Raw genomic sequence first — 22,707 nt, forward strand, 5'->3', positions numbered from 1 at the left:
AACTAAGATTGTATATACTGTAAATATATGTACAGTGCCGTCCTTAAATCTAAGATTGTATATACTGTAAATATTTCCTACCATCTGAACTTGCTAGAATGTCGTTTGGCAATCTAAGAATTCACATGGGATTGTACATTCCTGAGATATAAGATTGTTAATATATCACCCTCTGAACTTGCAAGAATATCGTTTGGTAATCTACGAGTTCACATGAGGGTTGTGTTGTGTAAATATTTCCTATCACACTCTGAATTTTCTAGAATGTAGTTTGGCAATCTAGGAGTTCACATGGGTGTTGTGCTGTCTATAAGTTAGTGTTGTGTAAATATTTGTTTATTTTAAACCTATAATTATTATATGATGAATTTTGAAAATATTAATGATATTATTCTTGCAATTAAAAAATTGAAACATGACGGTATAAAATATCTGATGAACCTAATCCTTAAAATTCTTTGTGATTTTGAATCATTAAAACAATACAAATTTGAAGGTAGATATACACTACCAGCAGAATACTGATTCATTAAGCTGATTCATACATATCCAACTTCACCCGTGGTACACACCAGCAAGATACTTACGCTCCTCTTCTGACAATCATATACTCATTATTCCCACTATGAAAACAAAGTCATATGGATAGCGTTCCTTTGCATACCAGAGCCCAGCAACGTGGAATGAATTGCCCACTGAACTTAGACACAAAGACACAGTGATCCCATTCAAGAGTGCTCTCAAAACTCACTTATTTCGACTGCAAGAACATCCTTAAAGACCTAATAATGTTTCCTACCTTAAATATTCTCAGCTTTTTTTATGTTTTCTAATTTCATGGTGTTTGTTTTTGTAATCATATAAGTATATGTTAATAATCTTATAGGTGTTGTCTAATGTTGTAAAGCGCTTAGAGCTTCTAAAGATTAGGCGCTATACAAAGTCCTCACTATTATTATTATTATTATTATTATTATTATTATCATTATTATTATTATTATTATTATTATTATTATTATTATTATTATTATTATTATTATTATCATCATTATTATTATTATTCAGCAATCTATTTTCGAATCATTGGTGACAATCACAGATACAGAAGTTGAAAAATTCGTTTCTCTCTCACGCGTAATTAAACAAATTAGATCAGAATTATTTAACGAATAAGAAACAAAAAAGATTATTAATACACGTGTAAAACAATTAAGAAAGATTATTTCAGATCTTAAAAACGAAACCAGTGATCGTAGTGATTGTCAAAGTCGTGAAAACGTCACTAAAGGGGACTGTGAAAGTGAAAGTTAAGGCAACGGCGCGCGCTTCAACTTTGTCTGGGGTAACGGATTTGAAAATGAAAACAATGACAGAATCACTAGTGACTGTAAAAGTGTTAACCCCAAATGATTATGTTATTTATTCTGATTTAAATTTATTTTTATTCAGATTTTAATATTTATTCTGTTTCAGATTTTATTTTTATTTCTGATGGTAATATTTATTCAGTCAGATTTACTTTTATTATCTTTATTAGCATTTACTCCAGCAAATTATGAAATGTGATTGATGATCACAATTTTGAGTACTATTTACCCCAGCAATTTCAATAATCAATGAAGAACAAAGATTTTTATTCAGATTATAATATTTATTCTGATAATAATATTTATTCTGATAATACTATTTAGTCAGATTCAAATTTATTTTTATTCGGATAATAATATTTGTTATGTAATTTTCTGTTTTTCTTTAGGATTTTTACAATTTCTTGAGTACCCCATCAAATTACAAAATCTGACTGATTTTTACAATTTTGAGTACCATTTACCCCATCAAATTATAAAATCTGACGGATTTTCATAATTTGTACCTGAAATCTGACTGATGATCAGTAAAAAAAAATTCTGTTATAATACATTTATTTATTCCTTGACAAAGTCAAAGGTGAAATTATTATTATTATGTAATTTTTTTAAAAAAGTATGTTTTCACTAGGTTTTTAACAATTTTGAGTATATTTTCCTCATCAAGTTATAAAATCTAACTGATTTTAAAAATTTTGTGAATCATTTACCCTATCAGATTATAAAACCTATTTTTTCAATATTGAGTACCGACCGCTCCGGTGGCCTAGTGGTTAGAGCGTCCGCCTCGGATGCGGGAGGTCCTGGGTTCGATCCCCGGCCGAGTCATACCAAAGACTTACAAAAACTGTACTAACAGCTGCCTGGCTTGGCGCTCAGTATTAAGAGGTTAGTGTTAGGACTGGTCGGCCCAGTGTCAGGATAATGTGACTGTGTGGGACATCATGCTACATGTCTGCGGCATGATGCCCCAGTGCTAGACATCACTATAAACTGCCACATTGCAGACATCGTAGCGATATGACTGAACAATTGTTAAAGCTATGTTAAAAATCCAAATCACATCACATCACAACACATCACAATATTGAGTACCATATACCCCATCAAATTATAAAATCTGATTTTCATGATTTTTGAGTAACATTTATCTGAAATCTGAACGAGAATCAGTAAAAAATAAATTCTGTTATATTTTATTTCCTTATTATTAATCAGGATTGAAAATCAATTACGAACGTGAAGATTGATGATCTTACATACATATTTAAATTCAAAACTTCATATCTAAAATCAAGCAAGTGTCCGGTCTAGTGAAGAAGTTTGAAATGTATCCTTGATAATAGCGGATTATGACATCGCAGATAACCGGATTAATGGGTTCTTGTACGATCAAATATCCAGGAGGTACTTGAGGTGTTAATGTGTATAAAATATATCCCTGCTGTGCCTAACTGGATTCTTCAAGATCAACTTGATAGCTGCCATCAATTGCATCACATGCAACATTGACTGCTATTGTTGATGTTATATTTGCAATTCCTGGTGAAATATGACGACCTCCACCGTACAGATTATTGTTATGTTTGAGAATAATTGCTGTTGGTGGGGTTATTTTTCTCCAGGCATCAAAGATTTTAGGAAAGTTTTCATTGATAATATCAGTGACTGTTTTCTTTAGTTCTTTCCTATTAAATACGTGTAGTATACAATTTGGTAAATCTATTTCAGTTATTCTATAATGATTGGTAAACAGTTGTTTTAATGTTCTCTGTTAAGAGTATAGAATACCAAATGAACCTTTAGGATTAATATCTTCATTACCACTAGCGACTACTGTTTCAATAACAATTTTATTAATAAATTCGAGATCTGATTCAACTTGGTTTAGATGTTATATTGTTTCAATAATCTGTTGTTTTGTATCATCATTATAATAATGAGGTAGAGAAGAAAACAGATTTCGTAGATCTATAAGTGATTTAGAATGCTCAGACTTAACATCTTCGGAAAAGGTTGCATCAATATATTCTTTGTCGATGATTGATTTTTTCCTTCCTTATCAAACCTATATACAGTCCTTTTTATTTACCATCAGACGCAATAAAATAGTCCTCCTCACTACTAGAGTTCCAAAGATAATATGTTTGATATTTTGGAAGTTTTATTAATATTCTTTGATCCGTGATGAAATCAGCGAGTTTTGATTCTGGTGGTCCTTGATAAACTGGTGGAATTTCTGTCCATCCTAATACACCTCGGATTGATGAAGAATATAATTCAACGGCATAATCTAGCGAGTTTATTTCTATCGCTGATGATAATGTTGGTTCATGAACAGTAATAGCTATTTTAGATCCTCTTTCCGTCATGTATTTAATCCTGCGCTGGAATTCATCGTTGGTTTGTTCTATCTGATAATTGCCTGTGGGAATACTAATAACTTGCCAATCGGGAGTTTCATCTGGTTTATTTTTATAAGCAAATAAAAGTGAATTACTTGCTGGCAATCCACCAAATGATTTTGATCTAATATTTGGCCAACTGTAAACAGATTTTGTGTTTGAGCATGGATCGAACGGGTATCCAGTGAAGGTTGAAGATGGAGGGAGGTGTCCTCAGTTCTTCGTACCCTAAGAATAATCCAAGCAGACATGTTTTGAACTTTCTGAAGTTTCTACAGTAGATACTGGGATGAACCAAAAAGAAGTTAATTGCAATAGTATCGTCTTGAAACTACTAAGGAAAGGAACATACAAATGTTTGAGTGGCATCAACGGAAACAAAACTGCAAATAGAGCTGATGCATCTCAGCTCCAGATATGCGGCCTTGCACATGATCGTTACATGTCGGTGTTGTGAGAGAGTACTGTCAAGAGTGACATTTAGGTTTGGTAATGACAGTGTGAATTTAATGTTGATATCAGGCGAGTAAATTCATTGCTTATTTCTTTTCAGAGATACTAAGTAGCAATTGCTCGACAGATGTCGTAGTCAAAATGAATGTTTAAAGTAAAATTTATGATCTCATTATGGGATGGCCATGAATAACACTTAATATTTCTGCAACTTGTGAAATGATTTTTGAATGTTGTACTAAAAAGGAAATCTTTTGCCATACAGGTAAATAGTCGAATATTTTGTCCAGATCACATATTACATATTTCTGTAACCTGATTCAGTGAAAGTTACCTAAATTTACAAGAGGCAGGGGAAGTTGCAGGATTTTATTCTGAGATGATTCGTTTAGAAGAGGTGGTTCAGTGTAGTCAAATGGCTAACACTCTTATTTTTCACCTAATCGTGTACAATTTTAATATGGGAGGGGTACCTAACCATCTCGTACCATGCTGCACAAAATGGATTTCTATATGGAAAATGAAGTAAAAAGTTTCTAAAGTTATGCAAGAAAAAATACGAAGATTTTCCCACGTATTCGAGAAAACGGATGTGAGAGATTATTTAGATTGAAGAGCTTGCCTTTCTGTTAAGCAGCCTAAATTTCTGGAATCTTCCCTTAACAATACATTGTATATGATCCTGCTTATGTGATTTTTCAGATTTTGTTAGATTCTATTGCACCGCTCCGGTGGCCTAGTGGTTAGAGCGTCCGCCGCAGATGCGAGAGGTCGCGGGTTGGAACCCCGGCCGAGTCATATCAAAGAATTATAAAAATGTTACTAGCAGTTGCCTCGCTTGGCGCTCAGCATCAAGAGGTTAGTGATAGGTCTGTTCGGCCTGGTACCAGGATAATGTGGCTGGGTGGGACATCTTGCTACATGTAAGCGGCATGATGCCCCAGTGCTAGACATCACTCTAAACTTTCTAAATGAAGTCTCGATAAAGTTCATTCAGCAGTGGATGGGCTTAAAACAGTTTGCACAAAGGACTGAGAATAAGTTTAGTGTTTGCCGAGAGTCTTCCAAGAATTACAACAGGTGGATCCAGTGACCGCTTTTGTGCCCTCATTTTCGCTTTGAACTTTAACTACTGCTAACCAATGTCAGGGTGGTCTTCCTTTCTGAAAATAACTTGAACTTTATTGAGAAAAACATGCAAGTCTTCAGTCCCATATTTCATTAGAGCTGCCCTCTTATGAGAAAAGTGCATGTAGTCACTGAGAAATACACTGGATGAATTTCCAACCTGTGCCAGTTTGTGATATTGTTTACAATAACTGCAAAATACGTCTCCTTCTAAATCAATTAATTCAAGCCATGGATTACAATAAATCCAATTCGGCTTAAGTTTTTCTGTCTTTCAGTTATGTCATATATGACCTTTCTTGCTGCCAGAGATTTTGACTTGTGTGTGTTTGGAGAAATAGTTATATCATACTCGGTTGCAGTCTTACGTTTCATCCCTTCACTTTCACATGAATTTTCATTCACCAAATCATCCTTAGTACCATTAAAAGAAATGCATGTTCATGAATAAAAATGCCAATATTATTTTATAGCTGAATATAGTTTTCTTCCCAATGAACATAAAACACGGCTCTCGCCTATATTTAGTACATTAAGAATCACAACAATTCAGAATGGAATTTGACACCCTGAAGTGACGATTTTGACCAGTCTCCCCCCCCCCCCGCACAGTTCATGTCGTATATAAAAACGATTATTTTGTCAACTTGCCTTCCCTCTTTTAAAAACAAACATGTACAACCTAGCATGCTCAAGACAGTTCATGCCTTGTAAAAAGAAATGGATTTTTTTTATCTCTAAGATGAAGTGTCTTTTTTGACCCACGTTGTCCCCTTCCCGTGAACATATTTAAGCTTTATATAAAAATTGATTATTTTATATCTAAAGAAGCTTTTAAGGCTAATACAGTAATTACTTAGCAATACTATTTGACTTAGCATAATAAGTACTTAACATTGCTTGAAATTATTCATTCACATAACACACTTTTCTACAAACGTTTACTTATTTTAAGCAAAGTAAAAGAAAAGCAGTTTTGAGAATTACTAGTACTTTTTGGGAGTGTACACATCTGATGCGTACAAAAGTAGCGGTCTTTTCACCAATTAGGTAAAGTTATATATAGAAAAGCTCATTGGCATTGGGACGCAACAAATGCAATGGTGCCTTGGAAAATACGAACTTTGGGGTAAAACATGCCACAATGAAGACTGTAAAACATGTTTGCTGGTGTTACGTACTGGTCCCGCTGCTCGACTCCGTCGTAAATGCGGTAGCAGAGTCAAATCACGCAAGCAACTTTGCTGACCATGTGGATCTGCTCGTGAATATTATCGGGGTCGTAAACAAAAATTGACACAGACTCCTGTGATTGCACAATCAGATATAGAAATAAATTAAACATAAACAAACTAATGGATAGGACTAAACTTGAAACGATTGCAGTTTCTGATCCTGGTAGAATACAAATATTAAATAAGTCATGGACGGACGTTTCACTTAGAGAAGGTTTTCCCCTTACATAAGCATGCCTACCCTGCTTCAGCTAAAACAAATTGCACAACAGCATGGAATGCAAATACCAAGTCGTAAGTATTAAAGCTGATATAATTGAATCACTGAGACCTACTTGCACTGGATCAACATACTCCACCACCGGTCACTAATACAAGAACGGTCAATACAGCAACCAGGGCCTGAAAATTCTTTTTTGACTCACTGGTCCAGGACAAGTCGGACTCTACACTACCAAGTTCGCATAAGCCAATACAGGTCCATCAGCCAAGTCTGACAAGCGAATATCTACATTATTAACATGAACAAAAGACAAGAAAAGTGATAAAATAAATACAAACTGAACATTCAAATACATTATTGCTTATTCAATCATATACATACATTAATAACCATAACATTTTAAAATTTGTACACCATACGACCATGCCTTCCTTTAATGATTCCTCTTTGAACCTCAGTGCTGTAGTTAAGAGAAACTTCGAGTCTAAAACGTCTCAACATCAGATAAAAAACATGAAACACCAACATAAAATAGAACACATTTGTAATTCAAAGTCTGTAAAACAGGAAAACAAGCCATAGAGTTATATACGGTCAGTAACCCCCTACACTTGCCTCTGTGTGTGTGTGTGCAAAGTGAAGCACTGTGCAATGCCACATCATGACAGAAGTAAAATAGTTCTGGAATAAATGATTGTGAAAATCTCTTGGGTGAAGGAGGTCCTCAAGCCAATCTTCACACAGTTGCTTTTGAAGAAGAAAAAAAAACACGTTCAGAAGCACTAGTAGATGGAGATATGGTGAAGAGGTATTCTATTCAATCAACTTAGCTATAGCCGAGTCTTCAAACATCCCCCTCTTGGCACAAAGTTATGCACATCAACAAGAGAGTTGGCCCATAGGAGTAGTGAATGGGGTCACCCTAGGGACAATGGGAATTACCATTAAAAACACCCTTGGGTCACTCTGGGGACTATGTAAATTTAACATTAACCACCCTGGGTCACTCTAGGGACAAGGGAATTTTAACATGGGCAATGGAAATTTAACATGGGCAAAAAACCCTGGGTCACTCTGGGGACAAGGGAATTTAACATATGGAAATTGAACATGGTGAGTCTGTATAGCGTCAAGGGGAATTGAACATGGTGGGTCTGTCTAGGGACAATGATGGTAGAGGGTCAAACACAACAGAGACAGAGACATACATACACTAGTACAAGCGTCAGATTTATATATAAAGCATTACCATGACCTGAAATCTTGCTGGGGTGTTCAAAAATTTGCATATTTGTATTGATGCTATAAATAGCTATAATCAAGGAAATGTTCAACGACAAAATGGATGTGACTAAAAGTAACGCTAAAATGACGAAATTGTCCCAGAATTTAAAGGAAAATAAGCATATCCCCGAAAATTAAGTTACAATGGTTTAGACTAAAATCAATAAAATTAGTAACTACTTACAATATCAACTTGTGTGACGATCGTGGATAAACACCCATGTATCTATTTATAGCTATAATCAGCTAAAATTCATATGAAATCCCACTATCTATTTATACTACAACTTGTGGGTTATTCCTTTCGAAAATCCCACTATCTTTTTATAGCCTCAGCCTGAGTGACGTTCCTGTTTATGAACTCTAGTACATATGTATAGCTACAACCTATGGAAATCCCCAAGTCCGTATTTATAGTCTCGAAATTTCCAGCGTCAGTGACGTCACTGTACTGAACACTAGGGGATAAATGTAAACAGTGTTGCAAGTGGCTGACCTGAATACACGCTACTGCATGTAGGTAGGTAGAGTGTCTCTGATAGGGATAAAGTGAGTTTTTATAGGGACAAACAGAGACCAAGACACACACACCCACCCACACACAACGTACGCGCGCAGACATACGCACACACACACACACACATACATACACACACACACACACACAGAGGGAAGAGGAAAAAACAAACCCCAAATATACTATCAACACAGAAGGGAGATAATACAAACCCCAAATAAACTATCCACACAAACGTACGCGAACGCATACAAACCCCAAATATACTATCAACACAGAAGGGAGATAATACAAACCCCAAATAAACTATCCACACAAACGTACGCGAACGCATACAAACCCCAAATATACTATCCACACAACGTGGCTAACGCATACAAACTCCAAATATGCTATCCACACTCGGGAGGAAGAAGAAAAAAACAACCAAATATACGATCTCCACAACGTACGCGAACACACACACACACACACACACACACACACACACACATACACACACACACACAAAGAGGGAAGAGGAAAAAACAAACCCCAAATATACTATCAACACAGAAGGGAGATAATACAAACCCCAAATAAGGAACCATATTTGGCTTGTTATCCCTCCTTGACTAAACTATTCTCGAAACACACTTGACCCATTGGAACACCGCAACATACTTAACTTTTTAAACCTAACAGTGACCAAACTGGTATATGTCTCTTAGACATAATAATTTAAATAAGATCAGTATGGCTATTTTTATGTACACTAAGTACTAATATTAGATAGATATGTTAGGAAGTAGGAAATTTAACAGACTCGTTAGATTTGAACTAATTGCACAAGTGGTTAACACATTATTGGTACTTTTTACTGTCCATTACCAAAAACCGGACTTGATTTGAAATAAGTACGGGCTAGCGTTTTGTTGAGTACTTAACACCTATGGCTGTCTTTTTGAGCACCTTTTTCCTCCTTTACCACGCTCGGACAGAAAAAATGAGTGTGTGGTGTGACTATTCCCACTCATGTTTAAAGCCTTTCAGTCATGTTGTTAAGGAGTAGTTAGTCCTACACCTGAGTGGCTAAATTTAAAAGTAGTCTGTGAGTACATAAAAGCCTGGGAGATGAGGCTCTCTTTCCTTCCCCAGGAGTAATTAAAACTCACGCAGTGCGTTATTAAACCAGTGATATATGCTCCATTAGAGCGAAAATCACTTTAATTCAAGTAAGCAGGCAAGCAAGTTCGGGTACTGTCTCTAGCACTCTTGATGACACCAACTGTCTGGGTTATTTTCTTTCTTGCAAGCCCCTATGTTCCACTTCTGTTTGTGATAATAACTTGTGATACTTCACATTTTCTAAAGTAGAAATCTTTACAAGCGGTACAAAATACAAAACTTATATGACTTTGGCTTTTGACACTTGCACAGACTCTTCACTTTATAAGTGTCACGAGAAAATTGTATATCCAATTTTTACCATTTTCAAAAACACGCACACACTTGCAGCTTGACCAGAAATATGTACATCTTGTTTTGTGGATAAGTCACAGACAAGTCCGAGCATATATAGGTGGTTATGAACGTTAGGAATATCCCTTCATTTTTTCAGAAATATCAAAGCTTGTATGTGCATTTTCCCTTCTCCACTCTATATTAGTGCTTAGATTTGTTCCAAAAAAGAAAGAAAAAAGAAACGAAATAATGTTGAAGAAAAAGAAACAACTGAATTTTGAATTCAGGTTTCTCTCTGTTTATAATTTTTTTCAAGTTGATGGTGCATGACAGAGTACATTCGCCTACCTTTCCAAAGTGAGAGGCATTTCTTCACATGTCATTGCCTTTGTTAAATTCGGTTTCATTGGTTAGTTATCGTTAATCTTTAATTTTTTTCATGCGTTTCTTTTTGATAGAAGATTTAAGGCTTTCTATTGTTGTAAAGGTATGTATGTTGTTTAGTCTGTTGATGAAATTATCTATAGCAAAGTGCTTAAGATTTTTCACTTTTTTTTTAATTATTTCAAGCCCTACAAAAGGAGACCAAGTTTGTCTTCAAAGACGATTGAAACTCTAAATTACACGGGCGTGAAGGAAAACATCGTTGTGTTTAATCTAATCATGCTTGCCGTATCTCTTTGTGTTTTAGAGGTCATATTTCTTCTTAAGTAAATACACGCATCAATAAACAGACAGATTGGGTCATCATCCTTGAGTTTCACTGTACTTTCGGTTCTTTACTTCATACAAACCCCAAATTTATTAGTTTGAAAAAAACAAAGATAACATGCCCCTCAATACTGTGACACGTCTGTTCTGATTCTACCGATGTGAGTGTTTATGTCGAAATGTTTAAGTGAGATATAAAAAAATGGTCAGCTTGAAAACGCGAACCAATACTGTGACACTCAGTATTTTGATGTGGTAAGAGGAAATGGTACAACACACACAAAGAGGGCTTGTAAGTTCACATTTCGGTCTGTCTGCACTGTAATGGTAACAACGCAAGAACATAGGGATTATTATGCCACATAGTCCTAGAACAAAACAATGCATCACCCGTTGTAAGCCATTTCATTGGCTATACTTATTTTCTTACCGCGTTCGCTTCGAATTGACTTGAGTAGCTATTCAGACAGTCACGAGAATGGCCATGCTTTGCTGGGTCTATCCTATAGGCGATTTATGTAAAAAAATATTTTTAAAAATTAAACTAATGCACGAACAATCGTACCATGGGCGATCCCATGGAAATTGTGTCCGTCTTATTGCAAAATACATCAATATTTAATTTAACCGTGCAGATCGCTAGAGCAAACCTCTGATAATATACATTTTGAAAAGTGTTGTGTGACACGGATCGCCATTGTCGCTTGGTGTCTGCTTTCTTGTTCGAAAAGAGATCGTTTCGTCTTGACTATAAAAATTTAATTTGACTAAGTTTTACGCACTACTTGAACTCATACATTTACGCTGTAGGTGTAAGCCGTCGTTCTCAGTTTTCTGGAAGTTCGTTTTTGCGTTTCTCAGATGTGATACTATTTTTTATGGACCGAACGAAATTTTTTTGGCGTGAATCAGGACTCGTGGTTTTGTGGCATAATTTGAGAGCATTGATTAAAGCTCAGTTATGTCGTCTTCGAAATCGCTGACACGGATGTGAACTAACACTTCAGGTTTTGTGTGAGGCGATACGGTACATCATTGCTTTTTACTTCCTCAATGAAATCGTTTCATCTTATTGCAAAATTACATTTGATTAGGTTTCATACACAGCAGGTCCCTGTATATAAGGAGAGTGTCTTAGCGTCAGAGTATTCATTCCGCTCTCAAACGATCAAGAAGATGGAAGAGTCAGCACAGATCGACCTGCTGGTCAAATATTTGCTAAAAGTCATACGAAAGCATAATTCACATGCGAAAGTGGTAACAAAACTTACTCTTTTGGTCGTTGATTTGATGAGAATCATACGAAAGTGTGTAAGTGCTAATGAAGTTTGCTATATCTGCAAAGGTAAATGGGTATTTGTCTCCAGAATACCTGCTTCGTCTAAGAAAGAGAGACGAAAGTCAAGATACTTAATATCGTTGTCAGGAGAAAGGACACTGGAATTCAGAGTGCCCTACGAGAAAAGTGAAGAAAAAAAACAAGACGAAACAGAGAAGAGGGATTCAGAAGAAGAAGAAATTGAAGATGATGAAGAACTTGTGCCAGTAAAGACATGGAAATGGAAAAATTGACAATGTGAGCCGATGCGTTGGCCCTGATGTGAAATTTCATACTACCTTCTGAAAGAGAATAGACCAGAAAGAAAATGTAAGTGTCTCTTGGTCTTGACATTGTATAATAAGGATGGCATGTTTTGTTTTTACTCACACTTTATGAAATTGTGCTCTTTCACCTCTCTCTATCCCTCTGGATCATGTTTTAGTTAGAATTGAAATCTAAGGATGCTTTCCTTCACGCACGCTCTTTAGGCATTCAAGTGAGTAAACAATAGTCAGTCTATTCATCCATCATTTTGTGTCTTGATGTTTCCTAAATCAGACACTGATGCCATAAAATAACGGGTTAAATGGGTTTTGTAGTGTTGGGAGTGGGTGGGGTGGGGTGTAGGTGTTTGGCAGAGTTGGTCATTGCAGGTGAGGGCTTAGGAGCTTTCAAAAAACTTTTTCTTCTTCACTCTGTGTTGATAGTATATTTGGGGTTTGTATGCTTTCGCGTACGTTTGTGTGGTTAGTTTATTTAGGGTTTGTATTATCTCCCTTCTGTGTTGATAGTATATTTGGGGTTTGTTTTTTCCTCTTCCCTCTGTGTGTGCGTGTGTGTGTGTGTGTGTGTGTGTGTGTGTTCGCGTACGTTGTGTAGATCGTATATTTGGTTGTTTTTTCTTCTTCCTCCCGAGTGTGGATAGCATATTTGGGGTTTGTATGCGTTAGCGACGTTGTGTGGATAGTATATTTGGGGTTTGAATGCGTTCGCGTACGTTTGTGTGGATAGTTTATTTGGGGTTTGCATTATCTCCCTTCTGTGTTGATAGTATATTTGGGGTTTGTATGCGTTCGCGTACGTTTGTGTGGACAGTTTATTTGGGGTTTGTATTATCTCCCTTCTGTGTTGACAGTATATTTGGGGTTTGTTTTTTCCTCTACCCTCTGTGTGTGTGTGTGTGTGTGTGTATGTATGTGTGTGTTCGCGTACGTTGTGTAGATCGTATATTTGGCTGTTTTTTTTCTTCTTCCTCCCGAGTGTGGATAGCATATTTGGGGTTTGTATGCGTTAGCGACGTTGTGTGGATAGTATATTTGGGGTTTGTATACGTTCGCGTACGTGTATGTGGATAGTTTATTTGGGGTTTGTATTATCTATCTTCTGTGTGGATAGTATATTTGGGGTTTGTATGCGTTCGCGTATGTTTGTGTGGATAGTTTATTTGGGGTTTGTATTATCTCCTTCTGTGTGATAGTATATGTGGGGTTTGTTTTTTCCTCTTCCCTCTGTGTGTGCGTATGTGTGTGTGTGTTGGCGTACGTTGTGTAGGTCGTATATTTGGTTGTTTTTTCTTCTTTCTCCCGAGTGTGGATAGCATATTTGGGGTTTGTATGCGTTAGCGACGTTGTGTGGATAGTATATTTGGGGTTTGTATACGTTCGCGTACGTGTATGTGGATAGTTTATTTGGGGTTTGTATTATCTATCTTCTGTGTGGATAGTATATTTGGGGTTTGTATGCGCTCGCGTATGTTTGTGTGGATAGTTTATTTGGGGTTTGTATTATCTCCTTCAGTGTGATAGCATATGTGGGGTTTGTTTTTTCCTCTTCCCTCTGTGTGTGCGTATGTGTGTGTGTGTTGGCGTACGTTGTGTAGGTCGTATATTTGGTTGTTTTTTCTTCTTTCTCCCGAGTGTGGATAGCATATTTGGGGTTTGTATGCGTTAGCCTCGTTGTGTGGATAGTATATTTGGGGTTTGTATAGGTTCGCGTACGTTTGTGTGGATAGTTTATTTGGGGTTTGTATTATCTCCCTTCTGTGTTGATTGTATATTTGGGGTTTGTATGCGTTCGCGTACGTTTGTGTGGATAGTTTATTTGGGGTTTGTATTATCTCGATTCTGTGTTGATAGTGTATTTGGGGTTTGTATACGTTCGCGTATGTTTGTGTGGATAGTTCATTTGGGGTTTGTATTATCTCCCTCTGTGTTGATAGTATATTTGGGGTTTGTTTTTTCCTCTTCCCTCTGTGTTTGCGTGTGTGCGTGTGTGTGTGTGTGTGTGTGTGTGTGTGTGTTCGCGTACGTTGTGTAGATCGTATATTTGGTTGTTTTTTTCTTCTTCCTCCCGAGTGTGGATAGCATATTTGGGGTTTGTATGCGTCAGCCACGTTGTGTGGATAGTATATTTGGGGTTTGTATAGGTTCGCGTACGTTTGTGTGGATAGTTTATTTGGGGTTTGTATCATCTCCCTTCTGTGTTGATTGTATATTTGGGGTTTGTATGCGTTCGCGTACGTTTGTGTGGATAGTTTATTTGGGGTTTGTATTATCTCCCTTCTGTGTTGATAGTATATTTGGGGTTTGTTTTTCCCTCTTCCCTCTGTGTTTGTGTGTGTGTGTGTATGTGTGTGTGTGTTTGCGTACGTTGTATAGATCGTATATTTGGTTGTTTTTTTCTTCTTCCTCCCGCGTGTGGATAGCATATTTGGGGTTTATATGCGTTAGCGACGTTGTGTGGATAGTATATTTAGGGTTTGTATGCGTTCGCGTACGTTTGTGTGGATAGTTTATTTGGGGTTTGTATTATCTTCCTTCTGTGTTGATAGTATATTTGGGGTTTGCATGAGTTCGCGTATGTTTTTGTGGATAGTTTATTTGGGGTTTGTATTATCTCCCTTCTGTGTTGATAGTATATTTGGGGTTTGTTTTTTCCTCTTCCCTCTGTGTTTGCTTGCGTGTGTATGTGTGTGTGTGTGTGTGTTCGCGTACGTTGTGTAGATCATATATTTGGTTGTTTTTTTCTTCTTCCTCCCGAGTGTGGATAGCATATTTGGGGTTTGTATGCGTTAGCCACGTTGTGTGGATAGTATATTTGGGGTTTGTATAGGTTCGCGTACGTTTGTGTCGATAGTTTATTTGGGGTTTGTATTATCTCCCTTCTGTGTTGATTGTATATTTGGGGTTTGTATGCGTTCGCGTACGTTTGTGTGGATAGTTTATTTGGGGTTTGTATTCTCTCCCTTCTGTGTTGATAGTATATTTGGGGTTTGTTTTTCCCTCTTCCCTCTGTGTGTGCGTGTGTGTGTGTGTGTGTGTGTGTGTGTGTGTGTGTGTGTGTGTGTGTGTGTGTTCGCGTACGTTGTGTAGATCGTATATTTGGTTGTTTTTTTCTTCTTCCTCCCGAGTGTGGATAGCATATTTGGGGTTTGTATGCGTTCGCGTACGTTTGTGTGGATTGTTTATTTGGGGTTTGTATTATCTCCCTTCTGTGTTGATAGTATATTTGGGGTTTGTATGCGTTCGCGTACGATTGTGTGGATAGTTTATTTGGGGTTTGTATTATCTCCCTTCTGTGTTGATAGTATATTTGGGGTTTGCATGCGTTCGCGTATGTTTGTGTGGATAGTTTATTTGGGGTTTGTATTATCTCCCTTCTGTGTTGATAGTATATTTGGGGTTTGTTTTTTCCTCTTCCCTCTGTGTTTGCGTGCGTGTGTGTGTGTGTGTGTGTGTGTTCGCGTACGTTGTGTAGATCGTATATTTGGTTGTTTTTTTCTTCTTCCTCCCGAGTGTGGATAGCATATTTGGGGTTTGTATGCGTTCGCGTACGTTTGTGTGGATTGTTTATTTGGGGTTTGTATTATCTCCCTTCTGTGTTGATAGTATATTTGGGGTTTGTATGCGTTCGCGTACGATTGTGTGGATAGTTTATTTGGGGTTTGTATTATCTCCCTTCTGTGTTGATAGTATATTTGGGGTTTGTTTTTTCATCTTCCCTCTGTGTTTGCGTGCGTGTGTGTGTGTGTGTGTGTTCGCGTACGTTGTGTAGATCGTATATTTGGTTGTTTTTTTCTTCTTCCTCCCGAGTGTGGATAGCATATTTGGGGTTTGTATGCGTTAGCCACGTTGTGTGGATAGTATATTTGGGGTTTGTATAGGTTCGCGTACGTTTGTATCGATAGTTTATTTGGGGTTTTGTATTATCTCCCTTCTGTGTTGATAGTATATTTGGGGTTTGTATGCGTTCGCGTACGTCAGTGTGGATAGTTTATTTGGGGTTTGTATTATCTCCCTTCTGTGTTGATAGTATATTTGGGGTTTGTTTTTTCCTCTTCCCTCTGTGTGTGCGTGTGTGTGTGTGTGTGTGTGTGTGTATGTGTGTTCGCGTAGGTTGTGTAGATCGTATATTTGGTTGTTTTTTTTCTTCTTCCTCCCGAGTGTGGATAGCATATTTGGGGTTTGTATGCGTTAGCGACGTTGTGTGGATAGTATATTTGGGGTTTGTATGCGTTCGCGTACGTTTGTGTGGATAGTTTATTTGGGGTTTTATTATCTCCCTTCTGTGTTGATAGTATATTTGGGGTTTGTATGCGTTCGCGTACGTTTGTGTGGATAGTTTATTTGGGGTTTGTATTATCTCCCTTCTGTGTTGATAGTATATTTGGGGTTTGTTTTTTCCTCTTCCCTCTGTATGTGTGTGTGTGTGTGTGTGTGTGCGTATGTCTGCGCGCGTACGTTGTGTGTGGGTGGGTGTGTGTGTATTGGTCTCTGTTTGTCCCTATAAAAACTCACTTTATCCCTATCAGAGACACTCTACCTACCTACATGCAGTAGCGTGTATTCAGGTCAGCCACTTGCAACACTGTTTACATTTATCCCCTAGTGTTCAGTACAGTGACGTCACTGACGCTGGAAATTTCGAGATTATAAATATGGACTTGGGGATTTCCATAGGTTGTAGCTATACATATGTACTAGAGTTCATAAACAGGAACGTCACTCAAGCTGAGGCTATAAAAAGATAGTGGGATTTTCCAAAGGAATAACCCACAAGTTGTAGTATAAATAGATAGTGGGATTTCATATGAATTTTAGCTGATTATAGCTATAAATAGATACATGGGTGTTTATCCACGATCGTCACACAAGTTGATATTGTAAGTAGTTACTAATTTTATCCATTTTAGTCTAAACCATTGTAACTTTATTTTCGGGGATATGTTTATTTTCCTTTAAATTCTGGGACAATTTCGTCATTTTAGCGTTACTTTTAGTCACATCCATTTTGTCGTTGAACATTTCCTTGATTATAGCTATTTATAGCATCATTACAAATATGCAAATTTTTGAACACCCCAGCAAGATTTCAGGTCTTGGTAATGCTTTATATATAAATCTCACGCTTGTACTAGTGTATGTGTGTCTCTGTCTCTGTTGTGTTTGACCCTCTACCATCATTGTCCATAGACAGTCCCACCATGTTCAATTCCCCTTGACGCTATACAGACTCACCATGTTCAATTTCCATATGTTAAATTCCCTTGTCCCCAGAGTGACCCAGGGTTTTTTGCCCATGTTAAATTTCCATTGCCCATGTTAAAATTCCCTTGTCCCCAGAGTGACCAAGGTTTTTTTGCCCATGTTAAATTTCCATTGTCCCTAGAGTGACCCAGGGTGGTTAATGTTAAATTTACATAGTCTCCAGAGTTACCCAAGGGTGTTTTTAGTGGTAATTCCCATTGTCCCTAGGTTGACCCCATTCACTACTCATTGGGACTTGACACAGTTTTAATGTACGCCAGTCATGTCTATGATTGTCTGCTTCTCTTCCTCTTAGGGTAGGCACCCACCACGAATTCACACAGCAGGTGCATTAAATCTTCATCACCATACTTGTAAATTTCAGTATTGTCCTGAGGTCATTCATGAAAATTCAACACTTTGAGATGTTTGATTGGTTCCTCCTTAAGATTTAAAAATCTATCTTGAATATATCTGACAGTACTGTTTATCATTATCTGTACTTCATTACAGTTAAGAAATGTAAGGGGTTCACATAATCCATTCAACGAAGCATTGCCAAATACTATATATACAGGGTCATACTTTTGCAGAAATACTTTCATATTTCTTACGGGGGTAGTCTTCAGAGAACTTAATTGCACTAGACACTTCTCTAAGATGTTAGGCAACTCAATAATATGGAGATCGTCAGTCTGGAAAGCCTTATGTCAGATGTGATGGAAACATAGCCACGCATAAAATACATCCTTCTCAACGTCATAGATGTTAAGTCCTTGAGAAAGCCCTTGTCTTTGTTTGCATCTCATCACAGTTGCCAGCAGCATATGCATGCTCAAGATGTACAACAATGTTTTTCTCAAGAGCAAATAGAGCTCTTTCCTTACTTGCTAGCCACTGAACCTGTCTGATGTAGCTAAAATGTGCCCGATCAATTTCGATCAAATTTGCTACTAGCAGTATTTTAACCTGTCTCTATGGATTTAGTAGGTACACGGGTACAATCGTGATGAAGAGCGCACCAAAGTCACGTGAACTTGATCCAATTCCGACATCACTGCTGCTTGAGTGCTTAGATCCAATATTGCCTTCACTAACTGATGTTATTAATACCTCCAAATATACAAATCTAGCTACCTAACTGAAGTTGATGATACCATCCAAGGTACAGAGAGGTGCATTTCCGATGTAAAATCATGGATGACATGTAACAAACTACAGATGAATGATGATAAAACTGAAGCCATTCTAATTACAACACAAAGACTTTCTCATTCACATCTTTTACCTCAAACAATATCAGCAACACCAACATTAAATTCACACAGTCAGTAAGAAACCTAGGTGTTACTCTGGACAGTATTCTCACAATGCACCAAAATGTCATGAATATATGCAAGGCTTCATATTTTGAGCTGAGACGCATCAGTTCCATTCGCAAATATCTTTCAGTTGATGCCACTAAAACACTTGTTTGTTCATTAGTAATTTCAAAACTGGACTATTGTAACTCAATTTTGTCTGGTTCATCTCCACACCTACTCCAGAAACTTCAAAAAGATAAAAACACAGCTGCTCGAATCATCTTTAGGGTATCTCGATCAGAGCACACATTTCGCCTGCTCCGTACCCTACACTTGCGATCCATTCGATACAGAATCAAACACAAAATGTGTTCTCTGTGCTACGTTTCAATGTCGGACTCCAGTCCAACATACCTATCCGACCTCACCCATATATACACACCAGCAAGATACCTACGCTCCTCTTCTTGCACTCGTACTCTGATTATTCCCTCTATGAAAATGAAATCATATTGACAGCGTTCTTTTGCATACCAGGGTCCAGCAACGTGGTACGATTTGCCCACTGAACTTAGACACAAATACACAGTGATCTCATTCAAGAACGCTCTTAAAACTCACCTATTTTGACTGTAAGAACATACTTAAAGACCTAATAATGTTTCCTTAGCTTAAATATTTTCAGCATGTTTTTGTTTTCTTATTTCATGGTGTTTGTTTTATTTTGAAATCATATCATTATATATGCTTGTTAGGTGTTGTTTAATGTTGTAAAGCGCTTAGAGCTTCTGAAGATCAGGCGCTATACAAAGTCCTCATTATTATTATTATTGTTATTTCAGTTCACGCCTCCTTTTGGGTGAGAAATGGTAAAACCCAAATATGCCCTTAATGGTATACTCAATTGCTGACATAAATGATGGCTTCTTACATGCATCTAATGCAACCGTTTCTAATTTATGAGCCATGGGACACTCATCTTTAAGGTTTGCACACCAGCCTTTGATAAGAAAAAAGTCAAAGATACTCCATCAAAATTTGCACAAACAAGTGATGGATGTCTCTCAAACTTTTCTGCATCTGGTTTCAAAGACTATTTTAATTTCAGTATTTTCTAAGGCTACTTTGATTGCAGCATAAATACCATCTGCTGTGTCACTAACAAATGGAACAATATATATCATTCTGGTGATGGACTTCAGGCAAGATATATCTTACATGCACTATCTCTAGCTCAAGCCCAAACAGTGCTACCATCAGCAAGAATGCTGATGAGCTGGGACTTGAATGTTTTTGTACTGGTGTTTTCAGGGAACAAACTAAGGGGTTCATTAAAGATGTACAACCGTGACTGCTGATGTAATTTTGTCCCAAGTCTAGGCCATTCTTTTGCTTGATGTTACAAGCGAATGCAAAATCAGAGAAATATTTCCAGCTTTAATCACCCCATATATGGTTTTGAAAAGGCATTCAAGCCCTTTTTTCTAATCTGCATTCAGCTTTATAGAGGTCTGAACAATCAGGGTTTTGATGATGGAAAGGGGTATGTATGATTTACTGGTAATAACCTATCTGGTGCAAGTATTGTTCTGTCTGTTTGTCTCATGTGTTACCAATGGGTCAGTTTTAAAATCTGAGGTGCCTTTGAATAAACACTTTACCGTTTTAGTGAATCACGAATGCAGTACATACTGAACAAAACGATGTCTTCGCGTCATACTCAACCCATGGCCAAATCTTTTCCCAGTGATCCTGGAAAGTCTGAATACGTTTACTTTTATCATAGTTTGCATCCTTTTCTGACCAAGGACGTTTGAGGTCCTGCAATGCAACAGTTCTTGTTGCAGACTAATTCCCTGATGTTGTTTCTTGCCTTCCTCCGGTAAATCCATACATAAACAAACTCATAATCATCCTTGTAGAATATACGGTAAGCCAATACTGTTGATACTTAGCTTACCTATGGCTGAGAACAGACAATCAACTGACTGACAGAGACTAAGCTTAGACTGAATAACAGCATAATGTATACTAAATTTGCCGATTTACAGTAATCTTATACTCCTACAGTCACTCACTTTCGATCTACATCCACTTGTACTTTTATGATTCTTTTCGGATGATTTAAAGATTAAAACATACAATTCCTTAAATTTATAGGAATAAAGAACGTAAAAAGTATTAAAAGTCCCATAAGCTAGTACTGCTAACATAGGACAGATCAGCAACAAAAACAATCGGTCCCAGACCTTGGACCATCGTAATTTTCAAGCCCTGAGTCAGCAGCAGTACAGCGACTGCACGAATTTGCACATCAGCATAATATACAAATATGAAGAGGTGCAAGAAAAGCTGACATTCTTGCTTTATTAGGTGTGTATGAGGAATAACAAAACTATCTTTGGGATAAACAAAACGTCTTGCATCTGCTACTGCTGCTGAAGATGCTGTGTATGCAAAAGCACTCCTATCAGAAATACCTGAATTAAAATTTCATATGCATAGTGGTGAATTAGAAAATGTGCCAATTATCCCACACACATACATACCAGGTAAATACTCTCGACAACTGTTAAAAGATATGACTCCTGAAACTGTAGTAGTGTTACAACAGTCTGGCCACTCTGGAGTTAAATCATAAAGTCCTTAATGCGCATTTGGTTATACCACTTAGTCGTGACAAGGATGGATTTAAAACTACTACACCATGGATTCACATCAGTGCTTGTACAATCCTGAACCATAAAGATACCAGAGCCATCAATAATGAAACTGGCAAAGCTATTGACAAGTTTTCCAAGAAATTGGAGAAATACACCAATGAAGGATCGGGATGGACACTTGACTGATGTTCAAAAGTTCAAGTACATATTTCGCTGTATCATCAGTTTCGTGGATCTAGTTACATGCAGCAGCAGAGGGGGCGAACAGACCGACTTTAGAAGCGTCCAAAACCCGAAATAAGGCTTCTAACTAAAAAATATTTCGAGCTGAACATTTGCTTGAAATAAATGATTGTCTAAACAAATTGAGGTCTCCTGTTAATTAGACCATTTATTTTCCTGATCTGAAAACTCGTGAAATGAACCAACTTGAGGTCATCGCCCCCTCTGCTGCTATAATTAAATCATTATGTTATAATAAAATGGTACATCCGGAATCTCATACTGCAAGGATAGCTCGAGAACGATTAGAAGCAATTAAAAAATTTCTTCCTGTTAGAGATTCATTTAGAAAAAATCTACAAGCGCAGCAAGAAGCTCAAGTTGAGTACGAAGAAGAAATTAAAAAACTGTTTAAGCCCGTCACTGCAGCTACTGAACAAGTTACAACAGTCATCTTCTTCCGGTATCAAAAAAACTGCGGTACAAGCTGAAAAAATAGCAAGAAGAACTAAACAGACAAAAAGGATTTTACGAGACCTTCCAACTGACATAGCTGCAGCTCAACCTCCACCTGTTGGTGAGGAAATACTTGAAGGTATTGAAAAACTTCGTACTTAAGTCGCCGACGTGAGAAAAAAACATGCATCTGAATCCAAACCAGTAGGGGAAAACTTAGGATTGATTGCAAGATTTAACGAAGGGGTTGTTGAAGATATCGGAAATATTGAAAGAGAAAAATTACCTGAAATGATATTATTTGGTATATTTAATAAATCTGGTATTAGCGGCAGAATTAGGGATTCAAGTATATCGTTTACAACCATCAGAAATCAAATTACAGCAGCTGTTGCTAATCGCGTAAAAAAATACCGGTGACACAATGACAGGTGAACTTAGCATGAACGG

General features: G+C 37.2%; 1 non-coding gene across 1 annotated transcript; it reads left to right on the top strand.

Moving 5' to 3' along the window:
• Positions 1 to 2,118: 2,118 nt before the first annotated feature.
• Positions 2,119 to 2,195, top strand: Trnap-cgg (transfer RNA proline (anticodon CGG)). Its single transcript has one exon. It is a non-coding gene; the product is annotated as a tRNA-Pro (tRNA).
• The last annotated feature ends 20,512 nt before the right edge of the window (positions 2,196 to 22,707 follow it).

Source organism: Sinohyriopsis cumingii, chromosome 8 (genome assembly GCF_028554795.1).
Source record: "Sinohyriopsis cumingii isolate HCF-2022 chromosome 8, ASM2855479v2, whole genome shotgun sequence".
Lineage (NCBI taxonomy): Eukaryota > Metazoa > Mollusca > Bivalvia > Unionida > Unionidae > Sinohyriopsis > Sinohyriopsis cumingii.